The sequence below is a fragment of the Suncus etruscus genome, chromosome 5 (genome assembly GCF_024139225.1).
Source record: "Suncus etruscus isolate mSunEtr1 chromosome 5, mSunEtr1.pri.cur, whole genome shotgun sequence".
Lineage (NCBI taxonomy): Eukaryota > Metazoa > Chordata > Mammalia > Eulipotyphla > Soricidae > Suncus > Suncus etruscus.
The window spans coordinates 55,988,279-56,006,028 of NC_064852.1; the positions used below are offsets into that span (position 1 = coordinate 55,988,279).

A 17,750-nucleotide genomic window follows, 5' to 3' on the forward strand; every position below is an offset into this window, starting at 1 on the left:
TTGTGCTTTTAACCTATCCCTTCTTCTTTAATGGTAGAGAATTTCAGAGCTGAAGGAAACCAAATTCCATTTCTTCTTTTTTTGCCACAATGTAGTATGGGATAGACTGGTTTAATGTTGCGATCCTTTTTATTTTTTCTTATCACTTTTAAATCTTGTGCAGTTGAGACTCTTCTAAATTCACTGCAGATTCCATCTGGCAGGAAAAGAAAAGAAAGAAAGAAAGAAAGAAAGAAAGAAAGAAAGAAAGAAAGAAAGAAAGGAAGGAAGGAAGGAAGGAAGGAAGGAAGGAAGGAAGGAAGGAAGGAAGGAAGGAAGGAAGGAAGGAAGGAAGGAAGGAAGGAAGGAAGGAAGGAAGGAAGGAAGGAAGAAAGAAAGAAAGAAAAGAAAGAAAGAAAGAGAGAAAGAGAGAAAGAAGAGAGAGAAAGAGAAAGAAAGAGAAAGAAAAAAGAAGGAAGACAAAGAAGAAAATAGAAAAGCAAAGAGAAAGAGAGAGAAAGAAAGAAGAAAAAAGGAAAGAGGAAAAGGAGAAGAAAAAGAAAGGAAGAAGAAAAATGGAAAAAAGGAAGGAAAGAAGGAAGAAAAAAGAAAAAGAAAGGAGAAAAAAGAGAAAAAAGAAATAGGAATTAAGAAAGAAGAAAGAAAGAAAGGAAGAAAATGAAAGAAGAAAAAAGAAGAAAGAAAAATAAAAGAAAAGGAAGAGAAAGACAAAAGGAAGTAAGGAAGAAGAAAGAAAAAAGAAAGGATAAAAGAAGAGAGAAAGAAGAAAAAGAAATAGGAATGAAGGAAGAAGAAAGAAAGAAAGAAAAAGAAAGAAAGAAAAGAAGGAAGAAAGAGAAAGAAGAAAAAAGGAAGCAAAGAGAAAGAGAAAGAAAGAAAAAAGGAAGGAAAGAGGGAATAAAGAAAGAAAAAGAAAGAGAAAAAAGAAAGGAAGAAGAAAAAACAGAAAAAGGAAGGAAGGAAAGAAAGAAGAAGAAAGAAAAAAGAAAGGAAGAAAAAAGAAAGAAGAAAAAATAGGAATTAAGGAAGAAGAAAGGGAAGAAGGAAGAAGAAAGAAAATGAAAGAAGAAAAAAAGAAAGAAAAAAGAAAAGGAAGAGAAAGAAGAAAGGAAGGAAGGAAGAAGAAAGAAAAAAGAAAGGAAGAAAAGAGAGAAAGAAGAAAAAGAAATAGGAATGAAGGAAGAAGAAAGAAAGAAAAGAAAGAAAGAAATCAAGAAATCAAGAAAGAAAGAAATCAAGAAAAAGAGAAAAAAGAAAAGAGAATGAGGGAAAAAAATAAAATTTTCCAGAAAAGCAGTTCAAGAACAAAAATTGACCCTGGAGTGATAGCATAAAACTGCTATTGACAAAAGATGGACAGAGAGCCATTGCCTTTATTTGGACAGAATGAGGGAAATCTGAACTTTCATTGTGTCTGTTAGCCAAGAACACCCTGGTTGTTCTATTGCTCTTTTGGGGAAAGCTGCATGCCTGTAATCGCTGGAACTAGGGAAGAGATTCAGGACTCTCTATAGATGTCCACAGGCCTTGGCTGCAGGTGTAGTGATGTATGGTATTACTAGGATCAAGCCATTCAGCCCGTTGTTCAGACTTCAGACTGTATTCCCTAAGTTCAACTTTTAGGCTCAAGCTCTTTCTGCCTCACCAAGCCTCTTTTCTTTAGTAAGGAGACTTGAGCATCTTTCTCTCCCTATAAAAATACAGAAGTTAGCTGCATTTCACAGAAACTGGGTTTCTTCAAACCTATTTTTTTAATTCATGTTATTTTTTCAGAAACTTGCTTCAAGATTCCTGGCTGTTCCTCTTATTCATCTTCACATATACCATACTACTCTTAGGTACTTGCAAATTCTTTCTAGTTCTTAATATTTTTTCGTTAAATAATTGACTTTTCTGTTGGTGAAAATTTTGCTCATTAAAACAATTTCTAAAGGAGCATCCCAAATCATCTGATTATGTTTTTAAAGTAATCACCATCTCTAGAATTCTCTGATTTTTTTAAGACTGTTCTTAAAATGTAGAATTTTGAACATGCAGGGAGGATCTTACAAAGAACAAATTTTCCCAAGTGGGTGCTCAAACACACTACCACCCCACCCCACAGAATGCCATTCTTTGAAGCCATAACTATTCTACTTTAATCTAAATTTTTTTTTCCTCTTAATTGTTCTGCTCAAAAAGGGCTGGAAACAGCTCCACCTTCTTAACATTTTCTGGGTTAAGCCACTGATGGGCTGTGAGAAAGATGAAAATGTTTCCTATGAGAGAAATGGATTAAGAAGTCTTTAGCATAACTACCAAAATCAATTCACCTCCCTGCAGAGCAGAAGCATCGAGAATAGGTAAAAATTTGAGAATATGTTGGAAGGAAGGCAGACATCACTGCTATCGATAGAAACATTCCAGTGAGAAGAACCATCTCATCCTTGTAATAAAGTGAATTAATAAGAGATACAAAGAGTCTCTAACAATTTATACCTGTATACATCCTACTTTAGGGTAATATATTATATTTAAACTTCATAATATAATAACTATGAAACTAAGATTTTTTTTTTTTGGTTTTTGGGCCACACCCTGTGACGCTCAGGGGTTACTCCTGGCTATGCGCTCAGAAGTTGCTCCTGGCTTCTTGGGGGACCATATGGGACGCCGGGGAATCGAACCGCAGTCCGTCCTAGGCTAGCGCAGGCAAGGCAGGCACCTTACCTCCAGCGCCACCGCCCGGCCCCAAAACTAAGATTTTAACTTATATACTGACCTGTTTTGTTTCCAGAAATCTCCCCTCCTATATGTTTTTGATACTAAACCACAAAAATTTCACCAGTGTCCAAGTTCCCCTTTAGAAATACAGCATGGTAGACAGAACACAGAATCTGGGGCTTATTCCGAAAGTCCCATTCATTCAGAAAGTTCAGTAGTGTGATCCAGTGCTGAGTTCAATTTCAGAGTGAATAGGTCAACATTGTTTTTATGACTCTGAGCTATTGTTTCAACTTGAACCAGCCAGCTTGCAACACCCGAGTTGTACATGGGACCAGAATGCTAATGATTCAAGACAGATCCTTTGTTTTCATGGGTGAAGTCATTTATTTCACACGCTCCCCTGACAGAGACTCTTCACCCTACATTCCTCTTGCACTGCTATATCCCTTGAACTAGAGAGATAATACGGGGTTAAAGCACTTGCCTTTCATGTGGCTGACCCCAGTTTGTTGCCTGGCATTGCCTAGTTCCCAGAATACCTCCAGGAACAACAACCAAGCACAAAGGTAGAAGCACCCCCTGAACACCAGCATTTATTTCCTCTCCTCCCCACAAAGAGAAGTGATTTATTCCTTAGAGAGGAAAAGGAGAAGTCCAAAGTTAGCAATAGAAAGGAGTTGATGTGCTCTCCTCCATCCCCTGCCCCTCATCAGTTACTATCTCTGTATTAGCATTATCTAGGTGGGGACAGGAGGTGAAATTTAAAGTCTTATGTCTAAGCAAGATTATTACAACCTTTATTTTTCAAATTTTTATTTTAAGCACTGTGATTTATAATATAGTTGATGATATGATTTTATGGCCACAATGTTTCATAACCACACTCTTCACAAGAAATTTCGCTCACCCAAGATGGTCTCAGTTCCCTTCTCTTAAGATCAGTTCTGTAACCAGTTCTCAAATTCTATGGCTTCTTTGTCATTAGTTATTTTATTATTATGTTTCTTTATGTCCTGCATAGGAGGGAGATTATTTTGTATCTATTTCTTTATTTTTACTCTCTAGAGTTTTACTCTCTAGATCCATTCACATGGCACAATTATGTATTTTATTGATAGTTGAGTATTTAATTGAGTATGCCATAGTTTCTTCACTCAGTCATCTGTTCTTCAACATTAGGGTTGTTTCTAAATATTTGTTATTATAAATTAATCATGCAATGAGCATAGAAGTGCAGATATTTTTTCTGAATAAGAGTTTTTTAACCCTTGGAGTACATACCCAGAAGCAGAATTCTAAGTGATATGGAAGCTTAACTTTTAGTTTTTGGAGACTTGTACATGTTATTTTCCAAAGAAATTGAATGGAGTGGCATTCCCACAAGCAGTGGATAATGGTTCCTTCCCCCCCCCATATAAACTTCAATAGTTGATTGTGATTTGTGCCAATATCACTGGTGTTATAGCTCATTATTGTTTTAATTTTAATTTACCTGGTAATATGCTACAGAGCATTGTATCTTTGTGGTACAGGAGTAAAGACAAACTCTCAGACCAATAAAATAGAAATTAAAACCCAGAGACAAATCCTCAAATATAAAACAGTTAATCTGACAAAGAAACCCAGAGTATGAAGTGGAACAAGGAAAATCTATTTAACAAATGTTGTTGGGAAAACTGATTGGTTGCCTATAAACAAATAAACACAGACCCTTTCCTCACACTAGACACAAAAGTCAACTCAAAGTGGAATAAAGACCTCAATATAAGACATGGGATCCATAAAATATATTGAGGAAACATAAGCAAAATACTTGAAGAAATTGAACCTAGAAGTACTTTTAGTGATTCAATTCCATTAGCTAAGCAATCAGAAGATAAACAAATAAGACTATATTAAATTAAAAAACTTTTACAGAGCCAGAGCTGTGGCACAAGTGGTAAGGCATCTGACTTGTGCATGCTAGCCTAGGACAAACCATGGTTTGATCCCCCAGCATCCCATTTGGTCCTCATGCCAGGAGCGATTTCTGGGTGCATAGCCAGGAGTAACTCCTGAGCGTCACCTGGTGTGGCTGAAAACAAACAAAAAAAAATAAAGAAAAAAAAAAGAAAAGAAAGAAACTTTTACACTGTAAAAGAACAATGATCAGAGTAAAATGGCACTGTACTGCAAACCTCATGTAACAGAGACAAGATTTGCAATCCTTTGACTAAAAAGTCCTGGCCCTGGTTTCTTGCCTACTGCACTGTACACTCAATGCCCCTCAGCTGACTATACAGCCAGGAAAAGAAAGCCCATTTTAGGCTCTCTCCCATTATCTATATTCACTTTAGCTGTTGATTTTATTTTAACGTTACTGTTTGTGTGTAACGGTGCATGATTTTCCCACAATGGTGTCTAACCTTTTGGGAGTTTTATCTCCTGTACACAATCCTTCGAAGTAAATTTATATTTCATTTTTATAAATAAACTCAACTACTAGTGAGGTTACTTCTGAGACTCTTTTGACATTATGGACTAATAAAGAGAAGAATGAAATCATAAGAAAATTCAAAGGATTCATTAAAGCTGTTTGGGAGTGTTCCCGTTTTTTTTTTTTTTTTTTTTTTTCAATTTAATGGAAGAGCCTGGCTAGGATTGGTAGTAGCTCCTCTTGAAAGATTTGAAAAAATTTATTAGGAAATTCATCTGGGCCTAGGCTTTTCTTTTTGGGCAGATGTTTGATTACAGTTTCAATTTCCTCAGTAGTGATGGGGGTGTTTAGATATGCTACATCCTCCTTACTTAACTGTGGAAGGTTATCTGTCCAAGAATTTTTCCATTTCTTCTAGGTTCTCATGTTTAGTAGCATAAAGTTTCTCAAAGTAGTCTCTGATTACCCTTTGGATCTCTGCAATATCTGTCATGACCTCCTCCTTTTCATTTCTAATAAGGGTTATCAGATTTCTCTCTTTCTTTGTGAGTTTTGACAATGGTCTATCATCTTGTTTATTTTTTCAAAGAGCCAACTTCTGCTTTCGTTGACCTTTCAGATTGTTTTTTGGGTTTCCACTTCATTGAGTTCTGCTTTCAGCTTTGTTATTACCTTCTGTCTCCCTATTTTTGGTTCCTTTTGTTGGTCATTTTCTAAGTTTGTGAGCTGCATCATAAAGTTATTCAGGTATGCCCCTTCTTCCTTCCTGATGTGTGCTTGTCGAGCTATAAATTTTCCTCTCAGGACTGCTTTTGCTGTGTCCCATAGATTCCGGCAGTTTGTGTCTTCATTATCATTTGTTTCCAGGAAAGTTTTGATTTCCTTTTTGATTTCATCTCAGACCCACTGGTTGTTCAGTAGCAGGCTGTTTAATTTCCAATTGTTAAAGTTTTTCTTCTGTGTGGCTTTGTAGTTCACATCTAATTTCAGAGCCTTGTGGTCAGCAAAGGTAGCCTGCAAGATTTCTATCCTCTTGATTTTATGGAGGTATGTTTTGTGCATCAACATGTAGTCTATTCTGGAGAATGACCCATGTACATTGGAGAAGAATGTGTATCCAGGTTTTTTTGGGATGGAGTGTCCTGTATATATCTACTAGTCCTCTTTCTTCCATTACTCTTTTTAGGGCTAGAATGTTTTGTTGGGTTTCAGTCTGGTTGACCTATCAAGTGTTGATAGGGCCATGTTGAGGTCTCCCACAATTATTGTGTTATTATTGATGTCTTCTTTCAGATTTGTCAGTAATTGTATTAGGTAATTTGCTGGTCTCTCATTGGATGCATATATGTTTAATAGTCTGATTTCTTCCTGTTGCACATATCCCTTGATTAGAGTACATAATGTCCATCTTTGTCCCTTACCACTTTTCTGAGTATAAAATTGGTGTCATCAGATATTAATATGGTCACCCCAGCTTTTTTGAGGGTGTTGTTTGCTTAGATGATTTTCCTCCAGCATTGGATTTTGAGTTTATGTTTGTTCTGACCATTGAGATGTGTTTCTTGTAGGCAGCAGAAGGTTGGATTCATCTTTTTGGCCCATTTTGCCACTCTGTGTCTTTTAATTGGTGAATTTAGTTCATTGACATTGAGGGAGATGGTTGTCATAGGAGTTAATGACATCTTTGTAGATAAGTTTGCTGTGTTTGTTGGTCTCTCTTGTCTTAGAGTAGACCTGTCAGTTTTTCCTTTAAGGCTGGTTTATCATCTGTGAAGTTTCTGAGCTGTTGTTTATCCATGAAGATTTGTATCCTTCCTTCAAACCTGAATGTGAGTCGAGCTGGGTGCTGTATTCTCAGTGAGGCATTCATTTCATTCAGTCTTGTCACAATATCCCACTACTGTCTTCTGGCCTTGAGAGTTTCTTGTGACATGTCTGCTGTAAGTCTTAGGGAAGCTCCTTTGAATGTAATTTCTCTTTTTGATCTTGCTGCTTTCAGTATTCTATCTCTATCTGTGAATGAATGAGGGAACTGGAAAGCCTGTCTGGAGTACAGGTGGGGGTGGGGTGGGATGGAGGGAGATTTGGGACTTTGGTGGTGGGAATGTTGCACTGGTGAAGGGGGTGTTCTTTACATGACTGAAACCTAATCACAACCTTATATTTAATCAAGATGTTTAAGTACAGAAAAAAAAAAGTAAAAAAAGAAAATTCAAAGGAAACCATATATAACATTTCTTTTCTTATTCTAGGGACCTCAAAGAACTAGAGAGGAGAATATTTTTTCCTCTCTTTATAGATGCCAAAATTCTGGTTACAATTTTTTTGTAGCAGTTGACTTTGTTAAGCTTTGGATAGTAGAACATCCCGGTATGTATTTTTCTATCAAATCCCCTTGCCTTCTGAATTATAGAAACTCTACTGAATAGCTTGTGGCAAGTTTGTGATACACATAATATTCTCTAACGGCTCACTGAAGGGTACTTTTAATTAATCCAGGACCAATTTAGAGTGGTAGTGAAGGAAAAATTGACTGTCCATCTAAACTCAGAAAATAGGCAGAACTGAGACATTAGTGAAATGTGATCACAAAACATCTGGAGAAAGGTGGACTGACAAAAACTGGTCATTATGGCTTTATAAAGGGCAAACCTTGTTTGATAAATGTGATGGGAAAATGGGAGAGAAAGAGAGGAAGAAGGAGAGAGAGAAAGAAAGAGTGAATACTTGGAGAAAATACAGAGAACAGGTTATAAAAAGACAGCTATGAGTTATTAGGATCTTTAATAGACTTCGAAAAAATTTTGGTAAATTGGTAGACACAATGTAAGGCACCTCAAGGCTTTCTAGAGGCACATATCAATTGTTACAATAACAACAGCTTGTCAAGTCAAACTGTAATTATCTTCTTTTTTTTTTCTAATGGGAACTACCTTAAATTCTCAATTATACACTCAGGTAGGGAGACTAGAGCCATGTAAGTCTGTTATTTAAGACATACAACTTTATCTGTAAGGTGGTTAAAATGATAGGTTGATGTGACATGTTTACAGAAGTTTTTCTGGAAAGAGGACTGAGTTTCTAGAGAAGATCACCACGTCATCAATGAAACAAATTTTTGGCTAAAAGTAGGCACAACATATTTTAGAGACCAAATCAGTCCTTTCATAAAAACAGTTTTATTGAAACATAGTTTTACTCATTCATTTAAATGCTATCCACGGTTGATTTTGTTCCACGATGGCAAAGCTGAGTCATGACCATGTCTTGACTAAAATATTTACTTTTAGTCACAGAAAGAATTACTGATTACAGATCTAGTTTATTTATTACCCTCTCTAATTAGCAGTGTTAGATAGTCCCATGGTGGTTTTCAAGTATTAAATTCTGTATATTTTAACTTATAGCATGTTACTCTTTGAACTGTTATAAGTTACTTGTATTTTATGAAATTATAAATTTAACTATATTTTTATATAGTAGAAGAAAAACTCTTTAAAAGCAGAGCTTTTACATTATGTTTTCATCCTGTTGTATCCCAATTACTGGCCTTTAGACATATTCTATCACTAATTCATGAATGAATTAATGAAAGGACAATTGAATGGATAGATGGATGAATGATTAAATGTCTTTTGGGGGGGCACATCCAGTGTTGCTCAGGAGTTATTTCTGGCTCTGCACTCAGACATCATTCCAAGCAGGTTCAAGGGACCATATGGGATGCTGGGATTTTAACAACCATTGGTCCTGGGTTGGCTGCTTACAGGGCAAATGCCCTACTCTCTCTGGCTCCCTAAATATCTTTGTGAAGGAGGGGAAAAGAATGAAATGCTAAGTGATCAACAGGAAACAGAAATTTTATATTTGTTCCTTGTGCTTAATTACCTATAGATTAGAAATCACTTTCTTGTGTCAAATTATAACACATCAGTAACTCAAGACAAATATTTCTCTCCATGGTTAATAAATATGTTTATTTTTAAATTGTAATTATTATTTATATTTTCACCATGTGGTCCACTTCAGTGCTTGTTGCTCACTGTCAAGGGTCACACAATAGTTAAGAGCCATAGGTTGCTCTGGTATGGGGCATTTTGTGAGGCCAGGGAATATGAACCTGCCATAAATCAAACCCATGCAGCATAAACATTTTTAGAAATTGGTATTCTTTATATACTAGAGATGACATGTCTCCTTCCTGTCCCTATTTGTGCTCTCTTATTGTTGAGTCTATGACTTAGATATGGACTGGTCCATGTTTTAGATATAGAAAGTATAATTACTTTCTATTCATATTAGAAAGAATAAAAGGAGGCAAAGAGATCCCATATCCAGGGATCATCCATTTGTCTTTTGAAATTTTGGATTTACTTCTATAACATTAACTTTTTAAAAGGATTATTGTTAAATTGACTGTAATTGTCTAATTTTGAATACTATTGGTCTTAACAAAACAAAAATGTTATTGGTTAGTCATGTTAACTTTTCTGTCACTAACAAAACTAGTTGAATACTATTCTTGCCAAGACAGTGATTTAAAAAAATTCATAATGAACTTGTCAGAAATATAAAGAATATTATAATGAACCCTGAGAACTAAGAAGTTAGTAATGATTGGGGCTGGAGAGATAGCAAGGAGGTAGGGCATTTGTCTTGCATGAAGAAGGATGGCGGTTTGAATCCTAGTATTTCATATGGTCCCCTGAGCCTGCCAGGAGCGATTTCTGAGCGTAGAGCCAGAAATAACTCCTGAGCGCAGCTGGGTGTGACCTAAACCCCCCCAAAGAGAAAAGTTCTTAATGATAATAGTAAATCACAATATATTTATTAAGAATGATATTAATCTATATTATGATAAATATAATAGTAATATAAAACCTTTTATTCCAGTGTTTGAAGAATTATGCGTAGGATAAAAGGAGATTTTTTTTTTATTCTTCTTCATTTTTTTTTTGTTTTGTTTTGTTTTTTGGGCCACCCCGGCATTGCTCAGGGGTTACTCCTGGCTGTCTGCTTAGAAGTAGCTCCTGGCAGGCACGGGGGAGGGGGGGGGAACCATATGGGACACTGGGATTCGAACCAACCACCTTTGGTCCTGGATCGGCTGCTTGCAAGGCAAACGCTGCTGTGCTATCTCTCCGGGCCCGAATTCTTCTTCATTTTTAAATTGCTTTTCTGAGTATTTCTCAAGGGAATTAGGAAACAAACACAGTTCAGAGATTTTGTTGTAATTTTTAGTTTTGTTTTGGGCCAACACCTTATGGTTGTCAGTGCTTACTCCTGGCTCTGTGCTCAGTTGTCATACTGGGCTTAGGGAACCACATGGGGTGCTGGAATTGAATCTGTGCAGACTGCATGCAAGGCAAGTGCCCTATGTACTGTCTCTCTGGCTCTAGTTCAGAGTATATATAGAATTTACACTTTTTCAATAAATATATTAATTAAATTTTAATTTGTAGGAAAATAAAAAACATGAATTTCTAGGGTTCACGCAAAAGAATTCAAGAGCCAATTTTCACCAGGTTACTTGTCAGAAATAAAACAATTTAAAGGTCAAAAAATAAAGTTGTTCAGCTACAATAGATTGATTTTTAACAAATAAAATTAAATCCTCAGGTTTCAATGATATTATTTCAAGAGGAGGCAGTGTGTATAGCTGGTAGTGCTCAGGGCTTGCACCTGGATCTAAAGTTCAAGGATCACTCCTAAGGAAATTTCAGAATCCATAAGACATGCCAAAGAATAAGCCTGGGTTGTTTGTGTACAAAACAGCAGTGTATTATCCCTTTGACTCTGTAAATGACTTTGTAAGAGAAAAAACAATGTAAGTTGCTAACCATTGAGGAAAGTTAAGAAAGTAATTCATTAATATGGACACTAACTATTGGGAAAAAATCAAGTTTTTCTTTTTCTTTTTTATACAAACACTATCAGTGGATAAAGAAATATTAATAATGAAAATTTATATTCATCAAAGTATCTGTTAATAAATGTAGAAGAGATTTTGAGAATAGCACTGGAAAATCACCATGGTCATGCTGATTCTTTTGAGCATTTGTCTTTCTTGTTTTTGTTTTGTTTTGTTTTTTGTTTTTGGCCACACCTTGTGATGTTCAGGATTACTCCTAGCTATGCACTTAGAAATCGCTCCTGGCTTGGGGGACCATATGGAATGCCTGGGGATCCAACCGTGGTCTGTCTTAGGTAGGTGCATGCAAAACAGATGCCCTATTGCTTGTGCCACTGCTCCAGCCCCTGAACATTTGTTTTCTAAAACCAGTTAATGGACTGGTATCAGGCCACAAGTATAGAAACTTTGGAAAATGCTGAATAAGAGAATCTCAGCAATGAAACTGAGTGGCTGTTAATTTCACAGAAAGGGAAAAATAAGGCAATCATACAGTGGTGATCATAGAGTATACTATGTTTGAAATAGTTTTACTACTTCAATGGGTTTGATCCAATTTCTAGATAAAACAATGCATTTAAAGGAAATGCAGAGAGAACAGAGCTTCACATTAAATAGGACAACAGACTAATGGATTTGGGAAAACCTAGACTAGGAGATTCTACCAAAAAATGACATTGTTTTACCAACAAATGAATTATAAGAGAGAGATAAAATAGGAACCCCTGGATTGAAAACAATAAGAAATTTATCAGCCAGTCATACTATATAGATATTATTTGCATTCTAATTTTACAAATAAAATACTTAACAAGTATGTTTCAATTTGAAGGTTGAACACATATGTGAATTTTTATATGAAGTAATTATTAAGCTTTAACTTGGATATTGAAGTTACATTTTAAAAGGAGTGCTTTAAAGCTACTTATTTAAATGTTATACATGAAATGTCTGCAATTAACTGCAAAGTAATTTAGGATAGAGTTAAGTGAGGTCTTATAAGAAATAAGACTAGTTAAGTGTTGAAAAGTGTTAGCTCAAAAAAAAAAGTCATTTTTGTAACAATCCTCAGAGACAATTAGAGGAGAGCTGGAACACCAGCTCACTCCATGAAGCTCACCACAAAGAGTGGTGAGCACAGTTATAGAAATAACTACACTGAGAACTACCATAATCAAGTGAATGAATGAGGGAACTGGAAAGCCTGTCTGGAGTACAGGTGGGAGTGGGGTGGGATGGAGGGAGATTTGGGACTTTGGTGGCGGGAATATTGCACTGGTGAAGAGGGGTGTTCTTTATGTGACTGAAACCTTATCACAATCATTTATGTAATCAAGATATTCAAATAAAGAGAAAAAAGAGAAAAAAAAGAAAAGTGTTAGCTCATAGAGTTTATTATATTATTTATATATTTTTCTTGTGACTGAGAGGTTCATAATGAATGTAAACAATTCATTATGAATTAAAAATTTGTGAATTAGTTTTTAAATGGCAAGAAGATTAGTGTTCAACTCGTACTGTTAATGATAGAATAGTTAACTTGAATTTGAAATTGAGTTTATTATTAATATATTTATATGTATACACTGTATATAAATACATATATGATATATAGATTTACCATGATCTCACTTAGAAAGTACTTCATAATTAGGAAATCCAAATTTACCTCAGCACATACTTTAAATTCTTGAGACCAGGGTTCAATCTATGTTACACAGAAAACAAGAGAAAAGCCCTATAAAATGATTGATTTACTAGAGTACACATTATTATTTCATCAAAAAGTAACATATAAATAAAGTTACTATTGTTACAAACAAAAATTCCATTTAACAGTGTTCTCTTTCCTTCAAAATAAATTCCCCAGGAGTCAACACTATATACTATTACCAGGCTAGGTTGTAAGGATAAAGAATCACTTAAGCCATGCTTTTACCCTGGGGAACTATTCATATTCTAGTAGAGAAGAGAGACAAATAAAATTCACAGAACAACAAAAATAAGTGGGTAAAAGGGCAAGTGAGGATATGAAAATAAGGAGTTGCCATGACAGAAGACATGCAGGGTTGACATTTTCCTCATTTTTGCCAATATAACTGGATTGTATATGAAAGTGTAAACCACTGCAAGTTTCAGCAGTACATTTAAGGCACAATGATCTGTACAATTCCCTTAACATCTCACCCTACCGAGTTCCTATACTACTCTTGGCCTAACTAATAGCTGGTGGGAAGCAAAGTCACTCTGAGTAACTGCACTGTAGAATTCTATATGCACACTCTTCTCTTGCTATATTTTCTCCTCTGCAGTCTACCTTAACTATGCCTCTGATCTGTTCTCTCTACATGTCCAAGGATTCCTTTTTCTTCTTTTTCAAAGATTCAGAGTAAAGACTGGCTCTCTATGTGCTGCATTTAGCCACTACTGGATATTGCCTGCCATGATGAGGTAGATGACCTTTATGACCCTTTTGCAGTTGAGTTTGGGAGATGGAAAGGCCTTTAAACAATCTGAACTTTTTTTGTTGTAACTTTTAGAATGATCTCATATTGGTAGCAGGAATTCTATGATCACCTTTTTCTACTGCTTTGTTTTAGCTTACCCCTTAAAATGAAAAAAAAAAATAAAGAAAGAAGAGAAAATTTAAGTAGTCCAATGAGGATAGTTCCTTGTCATTAATTGAGAGCTTTTTCTTGGTCAAAGTAAGACAATTAGCATTCTTAGTAGTTCACTTATTTATACTACAGGAAACCAAGAATTATACAAACCTACTGCCAATTTAATCAGGAGCTGCTATGTGGAGTCTTAAGTACCTCATGGAAAAATAACTCTGACTTGAATTTTTCCCAAAAGTCAGCTTATTATTGCCTTGACAACTTAGGTAGGTCCCACAAAAATTCTAGAAAGCATTTATAAATATGAATGGCTGTTAGAACTTTCAGCAGGATAATATAGTGTTAAAAACATTAAGATAGTAGCATAAGTTTGTGATTGTACCACAGAGGTGCCATAAATTTAATTTAAGGGACTTAATTGTAGTTTCAAAAAGCTTTATAGTTTAACGAACAAACAAAAACACAGCTTCAACTATGGTTTATTAACCTAGATATGCCTTAATTTTCAAAGAAATTTTTGAACATGAATGAAACAAATCAAAATTAACTGTGTATGCATGTGTTTGTGTGTAATGTTGTCAATGTCTTTACACAAAACCAATGTAGAGTATAGAAATTTGGATAGAAAATTTTGTGAGAAAACATAGTCATTCTATAAGCCGTACATTTTAATTATATAGTAATAGACTTTGATGGTTTCTTTCTGAGCCTCTATCTTTAAAAGGAGTTCCTGGTAATTTTTATTTGGTCCTCTTTTTATGTTTAAAAAAGAATACAAATTTTGGCCCAAATAATTCTGAATACGTAATCTTTTCTTATAAGGATAAAATCTAATAATCAAGACCAACTTTTGGAGTTGAGAAGGACTTGTGATATATTTGGAAGCATATCCTACTTTCAGAATAAACTAGTGATAGTAGACCTAATCTCTCTTAGTAAAAATTTCCCCTTATTTTGAGAGTTAATGAATTTTGAAGACACACATCCTTTGTGGCATTTAAAAATGTCATTGCTATTTTCATGTCATATCATCTTTAATTGTTCATCAGCAGTTACTTGGTCAAAATATCTCACATACAGTTATAACTTATGACATAACTGGTCTTATGACTTTAAAGGACCAATTTCAAGTATGGATTCAAATTTCCAGAAGAAAATGAGAGTATGGGGTATCACTGTAGTACTCATTTATTGAGATTAAAAATGCACTAGGTAAAACACAAAACACATAACTCTGACCTTATTTAATATGCATTAAAAGACAAAAGCAGGACCACCTATTAATTTTCTTTTAATGCAGGCAATATATCAAAATTTAGATCAAGGACAAAGACACAAAAGCTGGAGATGTAGTGCAATTTAACTGACTCAGAAGCTTGGCCCTTGGTTAATGTCCTCTTAGATATTACGTTTCCTGAAACCAGAGGACTTCACTCAGCTTCAGCATTTTCAGGAGATAAGTGATTTCCTGATTTCTGAATATATGTGACATTTCCAAGCTGTTCATGCTCCACATGCTTCCTTTTTGTGACAAACTAAAAAGCAATATTTCTAAACCCTTTGGGGAGATTGAAATAGAAAATATTTTCCAGGTTTGAATTTTTACAAAAAGTGCAAATTGTAAACACTTTCCCAGGCCTGAAACCATAAGGTACCAGTATATAGAACAACATGTAGGTAAAACACTCCATGACATTGAGGCTAAAGACATCTTCAAGGAGGAAAAACGCACCTCTTCAAACAAGTGGTAACATAGATAAACAGATAAAAATATAATAAGCTGAGAATCTTCTGCACCTCAAGGGAAATAGTGCTTAGGATACAAAAGTTGAGAAATTATTCACTCCAAACCCATCAGATAAGGAGCTAATATTGAAAATGTACAAGGTACTGACAGAACTCAAGAAAATAAAACTAAACCCATCAAACATGGGGAGAATAAATGAATAGACACTTCCTCAAAGAAGAAATACAAATGGCCAAAAAAAACATATGAAAAAATGCTCCACATCATTAATCATCAAGGAGATGCAAATTAAAAAACTATGAGGTACCACCTCATGCCACAGAGACTGGCACACATCACAAAAAAACAAAAAAAAAAAAACAAGAAAAATCAGTGTTGGCAGGGATATGGAGAGAAAGGAACTCTTATTCACTGCTGGTGGGAATGTCATCTAGTCCAGCCTTTATGGAAAACAACATGGAGATTCCTCAAAAACCTGAAAATTGAGCTCTCATATAATCCACTTATACTGCTCAAATATTTTTGAACACAAAAATACAATTCAAAAATCTCTTCTTCAGACCTATATTCATTGCAGCACTATTTATAAATAGCCAGACTCTGGAAACAACCAAGATTCCCTTCTACAGATGGATGGCTAAGAAACTGTGGTACATATACACAACGGAATATTATGCAGCTATCAGGAGAGATGAAGTCACAAAATTTTCTTATACATAGATGCACATGAAATCTGTTATGCTGAGTGAAATAAATCAGAGGAAAATAGAGACACAGAATGGTCTTACTAATCTATGGGTTTTAAGAAAAATTAAAGACATTATTGTAATAATGCCCAGAGACAATATAGATGAGTGCCAGAAGGACCGGCTCACAATATGAAGCTCACCACAAAGAGTGGTCAGTGCAGTTAGGGAAATAATTACACTATCAACTAGCATGATAATGTCAATAAATGAGAGAAGTAGAATGCCTGTTTCAAATACAGGCATTTGTGGGGCAAGAGGGAGGGGACATTGGTGGTGGGGAGGTTGCACTGGTATAGGGGGTGTTCTGTTTATGACTGAAACCCAACTACAATCATGCTTGTAATCATGGTGCTTAAATAAAGATTAAAGTTCAGTTAAAAATTATATACGGTTATATAGAGCACAGTTTTCAAATGTGTATACTCACATTTTGACTTTGTAGAGACCTTATTTCAGTGTTTGAATTAATAAATCATTTTGTATTTCTGTAAAAAGATTGAACTATAAGAACATTGGTTTTGAACAAGGAGGGAGGCCATTTTGAAAAGGCCACATGGCAGGCCTCTTTTAAGTTTTGAAAAAAGAGAAATGCTATTTTATAAGGAACATATGGTGTGAGCCACTTGCTAGGTTCCTCAAGCCCTTTTCCATTTACCCCACCCCAAGCTATCTGGCCTTACCAGGTAACCTATTTGGAAGGGACAAAAGACAGAAGTAGGAAAGTACCTCTAAACATTAGTTAATCCTTTTAAAGATTGTTGGAAAGGGGCCAGAGAGAGAGCACAGTGTTAGGGCATTTGCCTTGCATGTAGCTGACCCAGGATGGATGTTGGTTCAATCCCTGGCATCCCTTATGGTCCTTTGAGCCTGCCAGAAGCAATTTCTGAGAACAGAACTAGGAGTAACCCCTAAGTGTGGCCACATGTGTTCCAAAAAACAAAACAAAGAAAAGATAATCAAAAAGCTAGAATCTTCCCATATCCCTATCCTATATTATCCCATTCATGAAATTGAGAGGGGTTAATCTCTTGTGAGAGAGAGTTCTAACTTGACCAGTTAGGAGCCATTGTAAGGTGTAATAAAGTTTTATTCAGCTTTATTCCAATTGTGTGGTCTTATCCTTTGATTCTATACCCTAGCATTTTGGGAGCTTGTCCAGGATTCAAACAACAGTGACTCAGTTGCCAACAAAGCTGCCTAATTCTCATGAACATACACTCGAACCCCCTTCATGTAGGTGAAGGCCTAAGGAAAAGGAATCCGGGGTTTTCTCAAAGGAGAAAAACCAGACAGGGAATTGTTCCCCAGGGCAGGGGGCTGTGGGGATGCCCTGTCTTTCTACGAATGACACACCATGGGTTCAAGTCCCACTAAGTGTCTCATGAGTTCGAGTACCAACTGGTACCCCATGGGTTTGAGTCCCACTGGAATCTGGTTTTAGTCGCTCTTTGTCTGTCTTTGTGTCCAGTGTTAGGGGTTTTTTATGTCCATCATGAGAATCATGTGTTGATTATGTGGTTGTGGTTGGGTTTTATATCTCTCTGTCTTTGTCTGGAAGAACATGAGGAAACACCAGTTAGCTTATACTTGGATGAGAAGGACT

At 35.6% G+C, this 17,750-nt stretch overlaps 1 non-coding gene across 1 annotated transcript; it reads right to left on the bottom strand.

Annotated features, from left to right (window-relative positions):
• Positions 1-9,131: 9,131 nt before the first annotated feature.
• LOC126009970 (small nucleolar RNA SNORA42/SNORA80 family) lies at positions 9,132-9,264 on the bottom strand. The gene has a single exon (XR_007496118.1). It is a non-coding gene; the product is annotated as a small nucleolar RNA SNORA42/SNORA80 family (small nucleolar RNA).
• Positions 9,265-17,750: the final 8,486 nt, after the last annotated feature.